Here is a 21,081-nt window from a genome sequence, read left to right as displayed (position 1 = left end):
GCCTTCTTTGTCTCTTTTGATCTTTGTTGGTTTAAAGTCTGTTTTATCAGAGACTAGGATTGCAACCCCTGCCTTTTTTTGTTTTCCATTTGCTTGGTAGATCTTCCTCCATCCCTTTATTTTGAGCCTATGTGTGTCTCTGCATGTGAGATGGGTTTCCTGAATACAACACACTGATGGGTCTTGACTCTTTATCCAATTTGCCAGTCTGTGTCTTTTAATTGGAGCATTTAGTCCATTTACATTTAAAGTTAATATTGTTATGTGTGAATTTGGTCCTGTCATTATGATGTTAGCTGGTTATTTTGCTCGTAAGTTGATACAGTTTCTTCCTAGCCTTGATGGTGTTTACATTTTGGCATGTTTTTGCAGTGACTGGTACCGGTTGTTCCTTTCCATGTTTAGTGCTTCCTTCAGGAGCTCTTTTAGGGCAGGCCTGGTGGTGACAAAATCTCTCAGCATTTGCTTGTCTGTAAAGTATTTTATTTCTCCTTCACTTATGAAGCTTAGTTTGGCTGGATATGAAGTTCTGGGTTGAAAATTCTTTTCTTTAAGAATGTTGAATATTGGCCCCCACTCTCTTCTGGCTTGTAGAGTTTCTGCCAAGAGATCCGCTGTTAGTCTGATGGGCTTCCCTTTGTGGGTAACCCGACCTTTCTCTCTGGCTGCCCTTAACATTTTTTCCTTCATTTCAACTTTGGTGAATCTGACAATTATGTGTCTTGGAGTTGCTCTTCTCGAGGAGTATCTTTGTGGCGTTCTCTGTATTTCCTGAATCTCAGTGTTGGCCTGCCTTGCTAGACTGGGGAAGTTCTCCTGGATAATATCCTGCAGAGTGTTTTCCAACTTGGTTCCATTCTCCTCATCACTTTCAGGTACGCCAATCAGACGTAGATTTGGTCTTTTCACATAGTCCCATATTTCTTGGAGGCTTTGTTCATTTCTTTTTATTCTTTCTTCTCTAAACTTCCCTTCTTGATTCATTTCATTCATTTCGTCTTCCATCACTGATACCCTTTCTTCCAATTGATTGCATCGGCTCCTGAGGCTTCTGCATTCTTCACATAGTTCTTGAGCCTTGGCTTTCAACTCCATCAGCTCCTTTAAGGACTTCTCTGCATTGGTTATTCTAGTTATCCATTCGTCTAATTTTTTTTCGAAGTTTTTAACTTCTTTGCCATTGGTTTGAATTTCCTCCTGCAGCTCAGAGTAGTTTGATTGTCTGAAGCCTTCTTCTCTCAACTCGTCGAAGTCATTCTCCATCCAGCTTTGTTCCATTGCTGGTGAGGAGCTGCATTCCTTTGGAGGAGGAGAGGCACTCTGCTTTTTAGAGTTTCCAGTTTTTCTGCTCTGTTTTTTCCTCATCTTTGTGGTTTTACCTACTTTTGGTCTTTGATGATGGTGACGTACAGATGGGTTTTTGGTGTGGATGTCTTTTATGTTTGTTAGTTTTCCTTCTAACAGACAGGACCCTCAGCTGCAGGTCTGTTGGAGTTTGCTAGAGGTCCACTCCAGACCCTGTTTGCCTGTGTATCAGCAGCGGTGGCTGCAGAACAGCAGTGGCTGTAGAACAGCAGATACTGGTGACCCGCAAATGCTGCTGCCTGCTCGTTCCTCTGGAAGTTTTGTCTCAGAGGAGTACCTGGTCATGTGAGGTGTCAGTCTGCCCCTACTGGAGGGTGCCTCCCAGTTAGGCTGCTCAGGGTTCAGGGACCCACTTGACGAGGCAGTCTGCCTGTTCTCAGATCTCCAGCTCTGTGCTGGGAGAACCACTACTCTCTTCAAAGCTGTCAGAGACGAACATTTAAGTCTGCAGAGGTTACTGCTGCCTTTTTGTTTGTCTGTGCCCTGCCCCCAGAGGTGGAGCCTACAGAGGCAGGCAGGCCTCCTTGAGCTGTGGTGGGCTGCTTTGTTTACCTAATCAAGCCTGGGCAATGGCAGGCGCCCCTCCCCCAGCCTCACTGCCACCTTGCAGTTTGATCTCAGACTGCTGTGCTAGCAATCAGTGAGACTCCGTGGGCATAGGACTCTCCAAGCCAGGTGCAGGATATAATCTCCTGGTGTGCCGTTTCTTAAGCCCGTTGGAAAAGCACAGTATTAGGGTGGGAGTGACCCGATTTTCCAGGTGCCATCTGTCACCCCTTTCTTTGACTAGGAAAGGGAACTCCCTGACCCCTTGCGCTTCCCGAGTGAGGCAATGCCTCGCCCTGCTTCAGCTCACACACGGTGCACTGCACCCACTGTCCTGCACCCACTGTCTGGCACTCCCTAGTGAGATGAACCCGGCACCTCAGATGGAATTGCAGAAATCACCCGTCTTCTGCGTCGCTCACGCTGGGAGCTGTAGACCGGAGCTATTCCTATTCGGCCATCTTGGCTCCACCCCCCAAAAAAATTTTTAAACAAGACAAGTGGCTACACACACTTTCCCAAAGTAGCCAAGACTGGGCCAAAACCTTTACTGATTTCTCTCCAAAAATCACTTGGCTTCTCCCACTCTGGACATTTATTCCTTGTCATTCTTCTAATATTTGGTCCCTGCCTTTTTAATGCTCTCATTAAGTTTACATCTTCGATATTACAACAATTCCACCTACAGATGGCTATGCAATCCCAATACCAGCCTGCAACAGCAACTTCCATTCACTTGGGGTCTCTTGATGGAATCCAGTCTTCCCCACAAGTCTTTCATGACCCTTCATTCCCTTCATGACAGAGAGCAAGAAAGGGAAAAACTCAACCTAATCCCTTAACATCCCCTTTCAGCAGGAAATAGCCAGACATACTTGTCACCCCTCTTCACTGTGCCATTTTCCCTTTCTTGAGACCCCAGTAGGCAGCAGGTAGCCATGATCATGAGGGAACATAAAGGGCCAAAGATTTGACCAAAATGTCTGTCAGGGAAAAAATGAAAAGAGCAAAATCACCTGGTGACCATCTAGCAGGCCCTGGAGACAAAAACTCCTTATCTGAGGAATTTAGAAGTAATTAAACTTCCCTGTTATCTAAAGGAACCTGGTTCCAGGCCTTTTCTCAACTTAAAATTTGTAAGTCACTAGAATTTCTATACATCTCCAGAATGCATGCATGTTGAAACTCATTGTGCAACCCTTGCTGACAATAAGGCACCAAAATATCTGTAAATGTAATCATTTATTGTGCAAATTTCCCTTCAGCTCCTGCATTAAGGTCCATAAATACCCCTAAGGAAAAATCCACTGGCATTTTCACTCCTCTAGTGCACCACTGCCGTCTTCTGTAGCATTCTTTCTTTCTGATAAAATGTTCCTTTTCAATTTTTTTGTGAGACAGAGTCTCACTCTCCCAGCCTGGAGTGCAATGGCATGGTCTTGGCTTACTGCAACCTCCGCCTGCCGGGTTCAAGTGATTCTCCTGCCTCAGCCTCCCGAGCAGCTGGGATTACAGGTGCATGCCAACACGCCCAGCTAATTTCTGTATTTTTGTAGAGATGGGGTTTTACTATGTTGGCCAGGCCCCCAGTCTTGAACTCCTGACCTCAGGTGATCCACCCACCTCAGCCTCCCAAAGTGCTGGGATTACAGGCATGAGCCACCGTACCCAGCCCAAAACTTTCCTTTTTCAAACCTATACTATAGTCGATAGATTCTTCTTACAAACCTGCAAGTCCAACGCTGCCCAATGCTGATGCCAGGGCTCTGACACCACACCCGGCAGTTTTCTAGCAGTGGAATCTGTTATACTAACTCTTTGAATGAGTAACTGAAACAGATTCTGAAACTGAAACTGCCTCTGCAAGGATGATGACAGTGGGAGAAATGGCTGTCATGACTGCCTCCATGACCTGACTGACTCCATCTTGCTTCTAAGCCTCACAGGCTGACCATCCTCACTCATGCCTGGGTGTGGCCAAACTAACCATGGGAAGAATTTAGTTTATAGTTTAACTTGCAGGCAAGAATGATAATAATCCTTACCTAACAGTAACCCCCTCCTTCCTTGCTCAGGGACTAAAAATGAATGATAGGCCATGAGATTAGGATTATGGGAGGAGCCTGAATTCTGCTAAGGATGTAAACATAGTTTCTATAATCACTTACTGCTCAGGAGTCATGTTGCCAGAGGTCACAATATTTGTGATTTCCCCAACTGCCCCATAACAATACAATATAGGCCGGACAATATAGGTGGTGGCTCACACCTGTAATCCCAACACTTTGGGAGGCTAAGGTGGGCAGATCATGAGGTCAAGAGATCAAGACCATTGTGGCCAACATGGTGAAACCCCGTCTCTACTAAAAACACAAAAATTAGTTGGGTGTGATGGTGTGTGCCTATAGTCCCAGCTACTCTGGAGGCTGAGGCAGGGGAATTGCTTGAACCCAAGAGGCAGAGGTTGCAGTGAGCCGAGATCTTGCCACTGCACTCCAGCCTGGCAACAGAGTGAGACTCTGTCTCAAAAAAAAAAAAAAAAAAAAAAAAGGCCAGGCGCAGTGGCTCATGCCTGTAATCCCAGTACTTTGGGAGGCCAAGGCAGGCAGATCGCCTGAGGTCAGGAGTTCCACAACAGCCTGACCAACATGGAGAAACCCCATCTCTACTAAAAAAACAAAATTAGCTGGGCGTGGTGGCACATGCCTGTAATCCCAGCTACTCGGGAGGCTGAGGCAGGGGAATCGCTTGAACCCGGGAGGTGGAGGTTGCAGTGAGCTGAGATCGCATGACTGCACTCCAGCCTGGGCAACAAGAGTGAAACTCCATCTGAAAAAAAGAAAAATACAATGTAATAGTGATGCTAGGACCTAAGATTGGTCTTTTAAGATGTTTTCCAGACTTTTGTATTCTATCTCATGACTCAACTGGTCCTGCAGCCCCCACCCAGAGGTAGATTCAGCACACAAGGATTGTTTTCTACATTCCTATGAGTTTATCCCCAACCAGTCAGCAGCACTCACTCCCTAGCCCCTGCCCACCAAATTATCTACAAAAACCCTAGCCTCTGAGTTCTCAGGGAGGCTGATTTCAGTACTAATTCTGTTTTCCACATGCCTAGCCAAGTGTTAATTAAACTCTTTACTGCAATGCCATGGTCTCCGTGAATTGGTTTTGTCTGTATAGCAAGCAGGAGAAACCTATTGGGCAATTACAAAACTTTTTCTGGAGTTTCACAGTTAAAAAAAAAGGCCCTTTCAAAATCCATTAATGGTGGGAAAAGTAGAGTCTATGTATGTGAGGAATCCTATAAAGAGTTGTTATCAAACTGAATTTGAGTTCGCTCACCCAGCACAGTAAAGTCAAACATCCACACCAAGTTTTTTGCAGTGGGAGAAAGGAGGGCATTTATTTGCAGGGCACCCAACAAGGAGAATCAGGCAGCTCACACTTGAGACCCGACCTCCCCAATGGCTTACAGTTAAGGGTTTTTTAACGCAAGGAAACAGAGGTTATGGGCAAAAATCATAAATCGGGCCAGGTGCTGTGGCTCACACTTGTAATCCCAGCACTTTGGAATGCTGAGGCAGGTAGAGCACCTGAGGTCAGGAGTTCAAGACCACCCTGGCCAACATGGAAAAACCCCATCTCTACTAAAAGTACAAAAATTCGCCAGGTGCGAACCCGGGAGGCGGAGCTTGCAGTGAGCCGAGAATGCGCCACTGCACTCCAACCTGGGCAACAGAGCGAGACTCCGTCTCAAAAAAAAAAAAAAATTAGCCAGGTGTGGTGGTGGGCGCCTGTAATTCCCAGCTACTTGGAAGGCTGAGGCAGGAGAATCACTTGAACCAGGGAGGCGGAGGTTGCAGTGAGCCAAGATTGTGCCACTGCACTCCAGCCTGGGTGACAGAGCGAGACTCTGTCTCAAAAAAAAAAATCATAAATCAATACATGGAGGCTATACAGGACATCTCAAATCGGGGCCCACAGGCCACAGGTGAATTCAAAGATTTCTCTGATTTGCAATTGGTTAAGGAGGGAAAACTTTGTAAAAAATTTAGGATCAGCAGAAAAGAATGTTAGCTCTGGTTTATGGGCATGCTCCCTCCATGCCCTTCAGGAAGAAATTTATAACAAAGAATGGTGGCCAGCATTCATTCCTCAGTTTCCCCCTTATCTGAGGTCTGTGTGCCAGAGGAGCCATTTGACAGCGGTCTGGGTTTCTGAAAAACAACTCAGGGATATATGTTAAGATGTTATCTTCAGTTTCTAAAGGAAACCAAACATCCTGTGACTTCAACTTCCTTGGCTATTGTTTTAAGCTACCATTCCCTTCTTGATTATCAAGTTGTTCATTTACTTCTTAAGGCTAGCTAGGTGCCTGGAATTTCCCTTGAAGGAATTCAAGACTTTTCTTTATTTCCATGCTTTGTGGGTAAGATCATCCCTGGCAGGCCCCCAAGAGGGGTCTTTGCTCCATCTCAGAGTCTGTGTATGACTGGAACTCTCATACGTTGCTAGTGGGAGTGCAAAATGATATAGTCACTTTAGAAAATAGTCTAAACTTCTATAAAGTTTAACATATACTTACCATACAAACCATCAAATCCCTTTTTAGATGTGTACCCAAAGAAAATGAAAATAGATGTCTACTCAAAGACTTGTATGCAGCTTTATTAATGATAGCCAAAAACTAGAAACAGCCCACATGTCCATCAACTAGTGAATAGATAAGCGTATGGTGGAAGACCCATTCTATGGAATGCTCCCCAGCCATAAAAAGGAACAAATTAACATATAATCTAGGTAAACTGACACCCATTTTACTTGGGAGGAATATGGCCTTTTAGTGAGAATGAGTAATGAAGGTGTGAAATTGAAGAGTTGGCCCAGCCTTATTCATGCACTACTGTCCACTCTGTCTATCATCCATAGCCTCCTTCAGCCTCAGTTCCTGTTTTTTTAAAATAAGAACAAAGTTCATCTCAACACATAAAACTGGCAAAATAATAATAACTATGTAGTAGAGAATCCAGAAAATGGATGCTCTCCAACAGCTAGTGTGATCCTCAGGGGCACAGTCTAGGAATGTGAAAAAAAGCCTTAAAATGTGCAGACCTCCTGACCCAGCCATTCCACTCTTAGGCAATTACCCTAAGACTATAATCACTTACGATGAAAATATTGGTCCTAGTGACATTGACAAAGTTACTCATTTTATCTGATGTCTATTAGTTTCAGAAAAATAATGCCAATATTATTAGTAATAATAAAACTATGACCTACATAAACAAAAAAACTTTGTGTTATCTCACTTAAACCTCAAAACGGCCCGATGTGATACTTTTACAGATTTCACAGGTGAGGAAAATGTTGTGCCTAATGACACATATCTAGTAAGTATATCCTTAGTCTTCAGGATGCAAACCTTGACAGTCTGAGACAATCCTCACTGTTAGCCACTGTCTTACACAGCCAGATATACAAGGCCTGGGCAATTGTACCCACTGTTAGAAACTCAAATAACTATGTTTCAGAGACTGCTAGTAATGACTACATCAAACAAATCAATACATTGAACATTAATTCTTTTTTTTTTTTTTTTTGAGACGGAGTCTCGCTCTGTCGCCCAGGCTGGAGTGCAGTGGCAAGATCTCGGCTCACTGCAAGCTCCGCCTCCCGGGTTCATGCCATTCTCCTGCCTCAGCCTCCCAAGTAGCTGGGACTACAGGTGCCCGCCACCACGCCCGGCTAATTTTTTGTATTTTTAGTAGAGACGGGGTTTCACCGTGTTAGCCAGGATGGTCTTGATCTCCTGATCTCGTGATCCCCCTGCCTTGGCCTCCCAAAGTGCTGGGATTACAGGCGTGAGCCACCACACCTGGCCGAACATTAATTCTTGAATTTGCTCATTGCTGTTCCCTATTTACAGATATGAGCCAAAGTGTAACTTTATAACAGACAAGTGTCACCTAACTCTTCTGAGTTTGATCCCAGGTTATCAATCTCCTATTCCTTCTAGTTTACTAGACAAAATATATAGAACAGTTGGTCTGTCAAGGAGTTCTGGAAGTTTATTAACAAATTAACAGGGCAATAGAAGTTATTAGATTAGATTAGAGCTGAGGAATGATGGCAGGGTGTTCCCCTGCCCTACAAAGATCATTTTGACTTCTAACCTGGGGACAGAGTCCTGGTTATGACTTTAAAGGAACCTAAACGCCGGGCATGGTGGCTGACGCCTGTAATCCCAGCACTTTGGGAGGCTGAAAGGGGGTGAATCACTTGAGGTCAGGAGTTTAAAACCAGCCTGACCAACATGGTGAAACCTCATCTCTATTAAAAATACAAAAATTAGCCAGGCGTGGTGGCGGGCACCTGTAATCCAGCTACTTGGCGGGCAGAAACAGGAGAATTTCTTGAATCCGGGAGGCAGAGGCTGCAGTAAGCCGAGATCATGCCACTGCACTCCAGCCTGGGCTACAGAGTGAGACTCCATCAAAAAAAGAAAGAAAGAGAGAAAGAGAGAGAGAGAGAGAAAGAGAGAGAAAGAAAGAAAAAAGAGAGAGAGAGGAGAGAAAAAGAAAGAAAGGAAGGAAGGAAGGAAGGAAGGAAGGAAGGAAGGAAGGAAGGAAGGAAGGAAGGAAGGGAAAAGAAAAGAAAGAAAAGAAAAGAAAAAAGAAAAAGAAAAAGAAAAAAAGAGAATAAAGGTCCTAAAAAGTCTAGCCTGACCACAGGTCATCTGGAAAGGCCAGGTTGATTCCAGAGCCATCTAAAATGTGCATTCTTTCCTTGATGGATCTGAAAACCTACTTTCCATCCCCACTCCAACCAACCCAGCCTTTCTATGGCAAACGCATGCTCTGGGGCATGAGCACTGGTGAGAATCATTGCCCCTATAAAACTAAAACTGGAGTTGAGTTCTGTCCATCCCCAACTAGAAGGGAGATTATTTATCCTTTCCATTATTTTCTCCCCTCTGTCTGCTTCTGCTGATTCTCTTTCCCCTATTCTCACTAAACACTAACTCATCTTGCAGGTATTAGTCACTTTAAGTCATAAAACAACCCATCACACTGGAATATCTTGAGGCGTCAAACTCTCAGTGTGTATCAATTCCTGAAGAGTGTTAGGTTCTAACTAAAGAGCCAGGGAAGGCCTGGTGCAGTGGCTCATGCCTGTAATCCTAACACTTTGGGAGGCAGAGGCTGGCAGATGGCATGAGCTCGGATGTTCAAGACCAGCCTGGACAACATGGTGAAACCCCATCTCCATTTAAAAGAAAAAAAAAGAGCTAGGGGGATATCAGAATGGCTCTTCCACTTCCCTCTTCCCTGCCCTTCCTGTCTATCCCATGAAGGAGGCAGAATGGCCACCACAGAGGCAGCCACAGGAAGGCAGAGAACCAAAGAAGTTGCTGGCAAAGGAGGTGGCACCAGAGCTGGGACTGAGAAGCTGAGAGGTCAAGAAAAATGGAGTGAACTTCTCCCACATGGAATGGAAGAAAGCTAGAAAAAAATTGAGATATTGGATTGGAATTGGAGATACTGGTGTGAATTTATATTTGCTAGATGATGATTAGATAGATAAGATTAGATAGATATAGATAATCAATGTGTGCATGTGAACCCTAGTTCCAATGAGCCTACTAAGCACCCAGATCTTGGTTTCTAAATACCATCCTCCACTAAAAGGAACCAGGAATCCTTGGAGAAATGACAGATTCCAGTGCTGGGGTATAAGTTGAGTTTGGAATATTCTATAATAGCAGAAAATAAGGAAGTACTCAAAGAATGATGGAGATATATCCAAAGGAAATGGGACACAGCCTTGAGAGAGTTTTCACTGACCAAAACTGGGACAATCTGAGCATTGTAATAAATGATGATAACAGATCCTAATCTATTGACTAACATAAGAGTCCATGAGTTCACATTGACATTAATAAATGAATGAATGAATGAATGATGAATGAATGATTAAGGAAAGTTTTTCTTTTTTTTTTTTTTTTTTTTTTTTTTTGAGACGGAGTTTCACTATTGTTGCCCAGGCTGGAGTGCAATGGCGCAATCTCGTCTCACCACAACCTTCGCCTCCCAGGTTCAAGTGATTCTCCTGCCTCAGCCTCCCAAGTAGCTGGGATTACAGGCATACACCACCATGCCCAGCTAATTTTGTATTCTTAGTAGAGATAGGGTTTCTCCATGTTGGTCAGGCTGGTCTCAAACTCCCAACCTCAGGAGACCCTTGGCCTCCCAAAGTGCTGGGATTACAGGCGTGAGCCACCACACCCAGCCAGCTTAGTATTATTTTGGGGACCACTCTTGCCAAAAATTCATGACCTGAGTATAGACAGGAGAAAGTATCAGACAAACCCTAGTTGAGAGTACTTAGAGAATGAAATAGAATACACTGTTTAAACTGTAAAGGTCATGAAAGACAAGGAAACATTAAGGAACAATTCTAGATGGAAGAAGACTAAAAAGACATAACAACTAATGCAATGTGATACTGGATCACATTCTAGACTACAAACAGAGCACGGAACAGTTGGCAAAATTTGAACAGGGTCTGTTAATTGCATAGTAGCGTTATATCAATGTTGACTTCCTGAATTTGGATAGTTGTATTATACAGGAAAAATGTCCTTGTTCAGGAGAAATTCACTGTAGTATTTAAGGGTTGGATCATCGTGTTTGCAATTTGTTCTTCAATGGTTTGGGAAAAGATCCATCATATACATTAAAGAGAGAGAGAGAAATATGGCAAAATGTTAACAACTGGGAAATCTGAGTAGAGAATATGGAAGTTTTGTGTTTGAAATCCTGGATTGTGATTACGTGGGGGGTTCGTTTCATAAACTGTATCAAGCTGTACACTTTTGGTGTGTGCACTCCTCTGTATACATATTATACTTTTAAAAATAATTTACTTAAAAAAATTAACTCTCCCCAAAAAATTAAGAGTTGGGCTTATTTGGTAACTTTTTATTTTGATATAATTTCAAATTTACAGAGAAGTTGAAGAATCATACAAAGCATTCCTGTATACTCTTTCTCTAGATTCATTGTTTACATTTGTCCCATATTTTGTCATTCTCTGCAGATATATGTGTATATATTTTTCCTGAACGCTTTGAGATTATTAAGTGGCAAACATCATGCCTATTTGTCCCTAAATTCTTTAATGTGCATTTTCTATGAACAAGGACATTCTCTTACATAACCATAGTACAATTATCAAAATCAGGAAATTTAACATTGATACAATACCATTTTTTTCTTTTTTCCTTTTTTTTTTTTTGAGACAGAGTCTGACTCTGTTGCCCAGACTGAAGTGCAATGGTGCGATCTCAGCTCACTGCAACCTCCCTCTCCAGGGTTCAAGCGATTCTTCTGTCTCAGCCTCCAGAGTAGCTGGGATTACAGGCATGAGCCACCACACCCAGCTATTTTTTGTATTTTTAGTAGAGATGTTAGTCAGGCTAGTCTCGAATTCCTGACTTCAGGTGATCCACCTGCCTCAGCCTCCCAAAGTATTGGGATTACAGGTGTGAGCCACCGCACCCGGCCTAGAATACCATTTTCTAATCCAGTACGTAGTCACCTGTCATCAGTTATGCCAACATGTCTTTTTTTTTTTAAGTCCAGTCTCCAATTCCAGGATTATGTTACATCCAGTTGTCATGTCTCTTTAGTCTCCTTTAACCTGAAACAGATCATCAGTCTTTCATGACCTTGACTTTTTTGAAGACTGGAGGCCAGTTTGTAGAATATCCCTCAATTGGAGTTTGTCTGATATTTCCTCATGATTAGATTCAGCATATGCATTTTTGGCAGGAATATCACTAAAATGGTGTTGTGTCCTTGTTAATACATTACATCAGAAGGCCAGGTGCTGTGGCTCACGCCTGCAATCTCAGCACTTTGGGAGGCCGAGGCGGGTGGATCATCTGAGGTCAGGAGTTCAAGACCAGCCTGGCCAACATCGTGAAACCCAGTATCTACTCAAAATACAAAAATTAGCCGGGCGTGGTGGCAGGTGCCTCTAATCCCAGCTACTCGGGAGGCTGAGGTGGGAGAATCACTGGAACCCGGGAGGTGAAGCTTGCAGTGAGCCAACATCTTGCCACTGCACTCCAGCCTGGGTGACAGATGGAGACTCTGTCTCAAAAAAAAAAAAAAATACATCACATGAGAAATGCATGTTACTTGGTCCCATCATTAGTGATATAACTTTGATTACTTGGTTAAAGCAGTGTTTACCAGACAGCGCCACTGTAAAGTTACTATTTTTCCCTTTGTAATGACTAGGTAACCTTAAGGGAGATTATTCAAGACTAGTAAATACCATGTTCCTCATCAAACTTGCTGGCTAACTTTAGCTGCCATTGATGATTCTTGTCTGAAGCAATGACTAATATGGTAGTTATCAAATGGTGATTTTCTCATTCCATCATTCCATCTACATTTATCACACTTATTAGTTGTCATTCTGCTATAAGGAGAAGGTGTTCTGTTGTCTTCCTTTTATAGGCTATTCATTTCTTCACGTACATCAGTTTGGACTCTTGGATTTCTATTTTGGTCAGTAAGTTATTATGTGTTAACTATCATTGTAACTTTGAGGTTCAAATTGTCCCAGAATTGGCTAGTGGGGAATCCAAGATGCATTCTCACCCTGACTTCCTCATTACTAGCCAAGTCACCTTGTGCTCTCAACTTCTTTGCACCAAAGTAAAATTAAATTACGCATTTGAGTTGCACAATGTACCCAACTACAACATATGTATCAGAGAAAAAATACAACATAAAAGAATAAAAAGGGGAAAGTAGGGAAATTCTATGATCTATAAGTAGCAAAATCTCCCTACTTTCAGCAATATAAGTTAACTCACAGTAAATGACAGCAGCAGGGATAAGTGTTAAGGCTCTACTAAAATCTGCCATGTTTGAAGGCCGGGTGCAGTGGCTCATGCCTGTAGACCCAGCACTTTGGGAGGCCAAGGTGGGCAGATCATCTGAGGTCAGGTGTTTGGGACCAACCTGACCAACATGGAGAAACCCCATCTCTACTAAAAATTCAAAATTAGCCAGGTGTGGTGGCACATGCCTATAATCCCAGCTACTCAGGAGGCTGAGGCAGGAGAATCGCTTGAACCCAGAAGGCAGAGGTTGCAGTCAGCCAAGATACTGCCATTGCACTCCAGCCTGGGCAACAAGAGCAAAACTCTGTCTCAAAAAAAAAGAAAAAAAAATCTGCCATGTTCAAATCAGGAATAAGTAACAGTTAAAGTTCAAAAAACTGTAGTCTTCTTTTTTCTTTGTTGTAGAGGCCTCTTTTTCCAACAACTCACAATGCTCAGTTCTCTTTCTATTTGGTCTAAAGCACCATGATAGATATCAACTAACAACACTGAGAACTAGAAGCTCCTCTATAACTTTGCACAATGCCCAAAAAATTGTTTATAAGACCAGGTTATCCTTTCTTATTTTTATCCAGTCTCATAGGATGATGACATTTTTCAAATTAGCATTTTTTATTTATGGATAGAATTATTCTCATACAATAATAAATCCTATTTTCTTCATCTTGAGTAACAAACATAAAATCTCCAAGAAGCATTCTACTTTTCAAAATCAGGATCATGTTAAACAACTTCTACATTTAAGGAGAGAGAAAAGCCCAGCCTAGGCAACACAGTGATGATGCAGGACTTTCCTCAGTTCAGCTAAAGACGGGGTTCTTGTCCGTCCCACTGCCACGAAAATTTAGGCTCACAGACGGTTTAAAGGGTGAGTGAAGTAGGGTTTTATTGAGTGAAAAGGGGAAAAAAAGGGGGAAACAAGGATCCTCCACAAGGCCAGAGCCCCCTGCTAGAGCGCATCCCACGCGCCCTTTGAATCTCAGGTTCCACACAGGAAGAGGAGGGGCCGGGCTCCTCCCGCTGCAAAAGTCATGAACTTCCCCAGGCTCCACCTCAGCTGGCAGGCTGGTTGGAGTTTCTCCAGGGACCACCTCCCACCTGGCTGTCTCAGTGAGACCCCATTTCTTTCTTTTTTTTTTAATTTTGAATTAGCTGTGTGTGGTGGTGCACCCCTGTAGTCCCAGCTACTTGGGAGGCTGAGGACGGAGGATGGCTTGAGCCTAGGAGGTCGAGGTTGTGGTGGGCCATGATCGCACTACTGCACTCCAGACTGGGCAACAAAGCAAGGCCTCATCTCAAAAAAAAAAAAAAAAAATTAAAAATTAAAAAAAGAAAGAAGAGAGAAAAGCCTGTCAAATGAAGTGGGTTTGTTTTTTGTTGTTGTTGTTGCTGTTGTTCTTATATAGAGCACAGTGTGTTACACTTAGGGCAGAAAAACCTCCAGAACTCTAAGTTTAATGAATAAAACCAATACATGCCACTGGGACATAAACGTAAAAAGTCAGAAGATAGAACTTGATCATATCCTAAACAATGAATTAATGTATCTAGATCAGAAACTGGAAGGTTAAAACGTGGAGAAATGAAAGGGATTGGAAGGGCAAAATGTGTTAGGGATTAGTTAGCTAGCATGGTTCAAGGGAGAGACTATACGACAGGCACTATTCTCTGATGAGACTGGTTACTTTAGCCAGCTTCTGACACAATCAAATAGTAAGACCTCTCAAGCTGAAGACAGACCCCTAGTTGATTTTAACATCATTGGACAAAATTATACAAAGCCTATCTTAGCAGCAATCAGTTTTTGGTGACACCACTATTTCTTCATGCCCCCATCAAACTGCAGTAGATATGTTGGAATTTAAGCTCAGCACATATGGTCATCCAAATTGTCTCGAAAGGTTAAAAAAGATGGGAAGAAAATTATATGTTGTTCTATGAAAACTATGAAAGGAGGGTGTTAGAAAGAAAGATAATCAACAGTGTCAAATACCACTGAGAAATCTAAGACAATGAGGGATGAGAAAAATCCGCCACGCCTCAGGATGAGGAACCCAGGGTTGCCTTCAGCCATCAGTTTGAGTGGCAGAGATGAGGGCTGAGGGGGCAGCAGACGTCAAGAGGGCAGAACTGCATTGAGAAAATGGAATTCTGTCCTCAAACATGTAACAACAAAAGGATGAGGAAATTAGGATAAAAATTGCAGCAAGGTCAAATGAAGGCTTTGGGGTTTGGGGTTTTTGTTTGTTTTTTTCAGCAAGGAGGAAAAAGGATTATATCTGCAGGCAGAGGAGAGAAGAAGAAATTAAAGGTGCTTAAGCTAGACAAAAAGGAGATAATTAAGAGAGAAAATCTTTGATTGCAGATGTTATAGCACCCACCAGGGAGAAAGGGGAAAGAACAGAGAGGACTGAAGACATAAGGTTAGTTTAAACTTGGAAACAGGAAGTTCAGTTCTTCACCTAAGACGGGGAAGAGAAAGAAATTGCCACAGAGTTGTTTTGGAATGGATTAAAAGGCTTATCTCATATGGTCTTTATTTTGCCAGCAAAGTAACAGATAGCCCCTGTCAAAGGAGAAAGGGGCACGGAGGAGCACCAAGAGGAGGGTGCAGGAGAGAAAAGGCTTAGAACAATGGTGAGCAGGAAACTGCAAAGAAATGGACACTTGACACCAGGTGTCAGTACCTACTCGGTAGATTTTTGAATAAACTGATAAGACATTTTAAAAGGCCAGGCTCGGTGGCTCATGCCTGTAATCTTAGCACTTTGGGAGGCTGAGGAGGGATGATAACTTTGGGCCAGGAGTTCAAGACCAGCCTAGGCAACATAGTGAGACCCCGTCTCTACAAAAAAGTAAAATAAAATAAAAGTTTTTTAAAAGACATTTTTAAAAATAGCTGGTTAGTATGGGGAGAGCCCCACTGATCAGATGATAAAATTTTCTCGTAACTTTTATGTCTTTCTGCAGTACCACTATAGTGTTGATAGTAGACTCGCAGAATCAAAAGAAGGAAGGATAAATTACTGTCTTCACTGTGACCTGGTGGCTTTCCCTAGTGGTGCTAGAGGAAAAGTAAGAGCTCCAGGGTACCGAGGCTTTTGCTTTGTAAGGAGAGCCTCGATATTGGTACACACTTTGAAACACGGGCTGGGTAAGAATTTAAGTGTAGCCAGAAAAAAATCTTGGTATGAGCTTCATTTATCAATACTTTATCATAAATTCATCATTGTATCTTCAAATTTGTGATTTTTTAAAATGTTGCCACCTTTTCTTTGTGAGGCTGTTCTCAGCCATCTGCTCTTGGCACTGCACACCACTCACCCGAAGAGCTCAAGCAATCATAGTTACTGTGACCACATCAGTGCTGACGAGAACAAAACGTTTTCAGATCCTGTCTCTCCCACAAACTCCAGGGCCATAGTTGATCTATGTACAAGTTATCTCCACTTGAATAGCCTGCTGTCATTGCAAATTCAATATACTCAAAACCAAACCTGACACCTTTCAAAAAAAACCCAGCTGCATTTCTGTAACTGGCAAGACCCAGTCAGGAGACAGAAACCATACCAGTATGTGGAAAGAATTAAATATAAAGGATTGTTAAGTAATTATAAAGTTGTTAATTAGGTAACTGAAAGAGCAAAAAGAGAACTCTAAAGGACCACAGAGATAGCAATTGCAGAACACAGTTGCCACCCCTACAGCTGAGGGAACAAAGGGAAGAGGCCAGGGTGATTAAAACTTTGAAGCTCAGGCCAGGCACAGTGGCTCACGCCTGTAATCCCAGCACTTTGGGAGGCCGAGGTGGGTGGATCATGAGGTCAGGAGATCAAGACCATCCTGGCCAACATTGTGAAACCCCATCTCTACTAAAAATACAAAAATTAGCTGGGTGTGGTGGCACACGCATGTAGTCCCAGCTACTTGGGAGGCTGAGGCAGGAGAATTGCTTGAACCTGGGAGGCGAAGGTTGCAGTGAGCTGAGATTGCGCCACTGCACTCCAGCCTGGTGACAGAGTGAGACTCCATCTAAAAAACAAACAAACAAACAAAATACAAAACTCTGAAGCTTAAAGAAAGGCTCCCACAGAACTGAAATTCATACATCTGAGGAGAGAGCCGCACTGATGTCTCTGAGTGGGCATGATAAGATCGGCTCTGCAAGTATTAGAAAGTTTGGAAACTGGATACAGCTCCTGGATGAGAGGCACTGCTGGAATGAAGAAGCACCGCGTGATGGTGTTCACAGGATGCAATTAGATAGGAAACCCACATGGAATAAACTAGAGGTAACAATTCATTCTCCCACCTCCAGCCTTCTAGCCCTGCTCTAGCATCCCTCATTGGCAGAGTGGAACAGGGAGACAGTTGGAGAAGCAGAAAAGCAGTTTGTGGAATACCAGCCCCAGAATCACAAAGCAGTGGGTTTGGAGCTAAGAGATAATAACTTAATAACTGATGCAGCTTCTGAACTATATTAGGGTCCAGCCAGAAAGCAGACACCACTCTAAGTATTTCAGAAGGATTTTACCACAAGGAATTGGTACATGGGTAAGAGAAGAGCTAAGAGGCCAAAAGGGGCACAACGAAGCAATCTGGAAATGCAATAGCAGGCACCTGCCGCCACCCCCTAGGCTGGAGGGACAATGGGAGTTAGCAGTTAGTGGAGCCCAGAATCTAAGGGCATCCAGAGGTCGGAAGAATCATGGCAAGGTCTGTATGGAGGGAACTAGGATAGTGGAGAGAAAGGCTCCCTGGCCAAGGAGGAAGAGATGTTGCTGCTAGGAATAATACAGGAAGCAGAGAGAGCAGGAGAGAACCACCCTGGATTCCCTTCCCCCTGTCTACACTCTTGTGCCAGTGACTTTTGTGAACTTAAAAGTATCTGAGATAGGTCTCAATCAATTTAGAAAGTTTATTTTGCCAAGGCTAAAGACGTGCCTCTGACACAGCCTCAGGAGGCCCTGACAACGTGCGACCAAGGTGGTTGGGGTACAGCTTGCTTTTATACACATTTTAGAGAGATATAAGGCATCAATCAATACATGTAAGATTTACACTGGTTTGATCTGGAAGGGTGGAACTCAAAGGAGGGAGGTGGGGGATGGGCCTTCCAGGTCATAGGTAGATTTAACAATTCTCTGCCGGGCACCATGGCTCATGCCTGTAATCCCAGCACTTTGGAAGGCCAAGGCAGATCTCCTGAGGTTGGGAGTTCGAGACCAGCCTGAACAACATGGAGAAACTCCGTCTCTACTTTTTATTTATTTATTTATTTATTTATTTTGAAATAGAGCCTCGCTCTGTCGTCCAGGCTGGATTACAGTGGCTTGATCTCGGCTCACCGCAACCTCCGCCCCCCGGGTTCAAGCTATTCTTCTGCCTCAGCCTTCCGAGCAACTGGGACTACAGGCATGTGCCACCATGTCTGGCTAATTTTTGCGTTTTTAGTAGAGACGAGGTTTCACCATACTGGCCAGGCTGATCTCGAACTCCTGAGCTCAGGTGATCCGCCTGCCTCGGCCTCCCAAAGTGCTGGGATTACAGGCATGAGCCACCATGCCCAGCCATTTTTTTTTTTTTTTTTTTTTGAGATAGCGGGTCTCACTCTGTTGTTCCCCAAGCCAGAGTACAGTGGAGAAATCGTAGCTCACTGCAGCATCGAACTCCTGAGCTCAAGGGATCCTCCTACTTCAGCCACCCTAGTAGCCGGGACCAAAGGTGTGCACCACCATGCCCAGCTAATTTGTTGTAGTTTTTTTTTTTTTTTCTTGAGATGGAGTCTCACTCTGTCACCCAGGCTGGAGTGCAGTGGCACGATCTCGGCTCACTACAACCTCCACCTCCCAGGTTCAAGCAGTTCTCCTGTCTCAGCCTCCTGAGTAGCTGGGACTACAGGCACACACCAGCATGCCTGGCTAATTTTGATATTTTTAGTAGAGACGGGGTTTCACCAAGTTGGTCAGGCTGGTCTCAAACTCCTGACCTCATGATCCGCCCACCTCAGTCTTCCAAAGTGCTGGGATTACAGGTGTGAGCCACCGTGCCCAGCCAGTCTCAACTAAAAATACAAAATTAGCCAGACGTCGTGGTGCATGCCTGTAATCCCAGCTACCCAGGAGGCTGAGGCAGGAGAATCGCTTGAACCCGCAAAGCGGAGGTTGCGGTGAGCCGAGATCATGCCATTGCACTCCAGCTTGGGCAACAAGAGTGAAACTCTGCCTCAAAAAAGAAAAAAAGAAAAAAGAAACCATTATCTGATTGGCATCAGGTTGAAAGTGTTATTGTCAGTAGAAAGGAATGTCTGGGTTACAATGAGGGGTTGTGTAAACCAAGGTTTTATCCTGCACTTGAAGCATCCAGGTAGCGGGCTTCTGAGAGAGTAGATTGTAAATGTTTCTGATCAGACTTAAGATCTGTGTTGGTCAATGCTGGTCGGGCTTTTCCTGAATTCCACAAGGGAAGAGGGTATAATGAGGCATTTCCGACCCTCTCTTCCCTCATGGCCTGAGCTAGTTTTTCAGGTTAATTCTGGAATGCCCTTGGCCAAGAGGAGGGGTCCATTCAGATGGTTGGGGGGTCTTAGAATTTTATTTCTGATTTACACTTCCATTGCCAGAACCCATTCAGAAGCCAGGGGGCATGTAGTTTCATGTGATATGAGTCAGAGAGGGTAAGAGCAGAAAAGGATTTGGGAGCATCCAGGCAAATGGCCAGTTCATGGATGTATCCATTTATGTCTGTGGCACTGCCCTGCCCTTTCCCCACTTCCCTGCTCAGAATCCCCAAAATCTTTCGTTTTCTCCACTTGACGTTCTGCATTCCAGTCATCACCTGGTCTGCAGTCCTTTTCCCCTAAAAGGGCTCCAATATATCTCCATTTCCATCACATTGGCCAGCTTAATTCTGGCCCTCCTCACTGCAGATATTAATTATTGCCGTATTCTCTTCCTAACTTGGCTTGAACCTCCAGTTTTTATCTGCTACTGTCCCTTTTACGTGATCTATTCCAGGAGTCACCAAACTATGGCCAATTGGCCAAATCTAGCCCACCACCTGTTCTTGTACATCAAGGGTTTTTTAATTGATATATAATAGTTGTTCATCTTTGGGGGGTATGTGTGTTATTTTAATACCTGTATACAATGTGTAATGATCAAATCAGTATAATTTGGATATCCTTCACCTCAAACATTTATCTTTTCTTTGTGTTGGGAACATTGTAATTTTCCTTGTACATAAGTTCTATTGGTACACTGAGTTAAAGGAAAAACTTCAGCCGAATTAAATGTAAAAGAGTTAATTGAGCAAAAAAATGATTCATGAATCAGACAGCCTCCCGAGCTAGAGTAGCCTCAGAGACTCTAGAGCAGCCACATGGTGGAAGATTTATGGGCAGAAAAAGGAAAGTGACATACAGAAAATGGAAATGAGGTACAGAAACAACTGGATTGGTTGTAGCTCGGCATTTGCCCTATTTGAACACAGTTTGAACAGTTGGCCATGTTTGATTGGCCGAAACAGTGATTGGCACAAGAGTAGGCTACAGTCTGTTTACAATTCCATTTAGATTGTAGTTCACAATGTACAAAGAAACCTTTAGGCTGAACTTAAAATATGTAAGAAGGTAGTTTTAGCTTAAACCTGAGATTTAGCAGCTGCCATGCTCATTCATTAGTTATTGTCTGTCACTGCTTTCACATTATAATGACAGAGTTCAGTATTTGCAACAGAGACCATATGCATGCCCCAAAATATTTACTTTCTGGTCCTTTACAGAAAAGTTTGCTGATCCCTGAAATTAAACTGACACTAATCCATTCTTTTTTTTTTTTTTTTTTTTTTTTTTTGAGATGTAGTTTCACTGTTGTCTTCCAGGCTGTAGTGCAATGGCGAGGCTCATTGCAACCTCTGCCTCCCAGGTTCAAGCGATTCTCCTGCCTCAGCCTCCCGAGTAGCTGGGATTACAGGCACCCGTTATCATGCCCAGCTAATTTTTGTATTTTTAGTAGAGACAGGGTTTCACCATGTTAGCCAGGCTGATCTCCAACTCCTGACCTCAAGTGATCCACCCGCCTCGGCCTCCCGAAGTGCTGGGATTACAGGCATGAGCCACTGCACCTGGCCCACCAATCCATTCTGTTACCAAACTAATCTTCCTAAAATACCCTTCCTGTGGCCGGGCACAGTGGCTCATGCATCTAATTCCAGCACTTTGGGAGGCCGAGGCAAGCAGATTA

Source organism: Symphalangus syndactylus, chromosome 9, assembly GCF_028878055.3.
Source record: "Symphalangus syndactylus isolate Jambi chromosome 9, NHGRI_mSymSyn1-v2.1_pri, whole genome shotgun sequence".
Classification (NCBI taxonomy): Eukaryota; Metazoa; Chordata; class Mammalia; order Primates; family Hylobatidae; genus Symphalangus; species Symphalangus syndactylus.
This window is presented reverse-complemented; position numbering follows the sequence as displayed.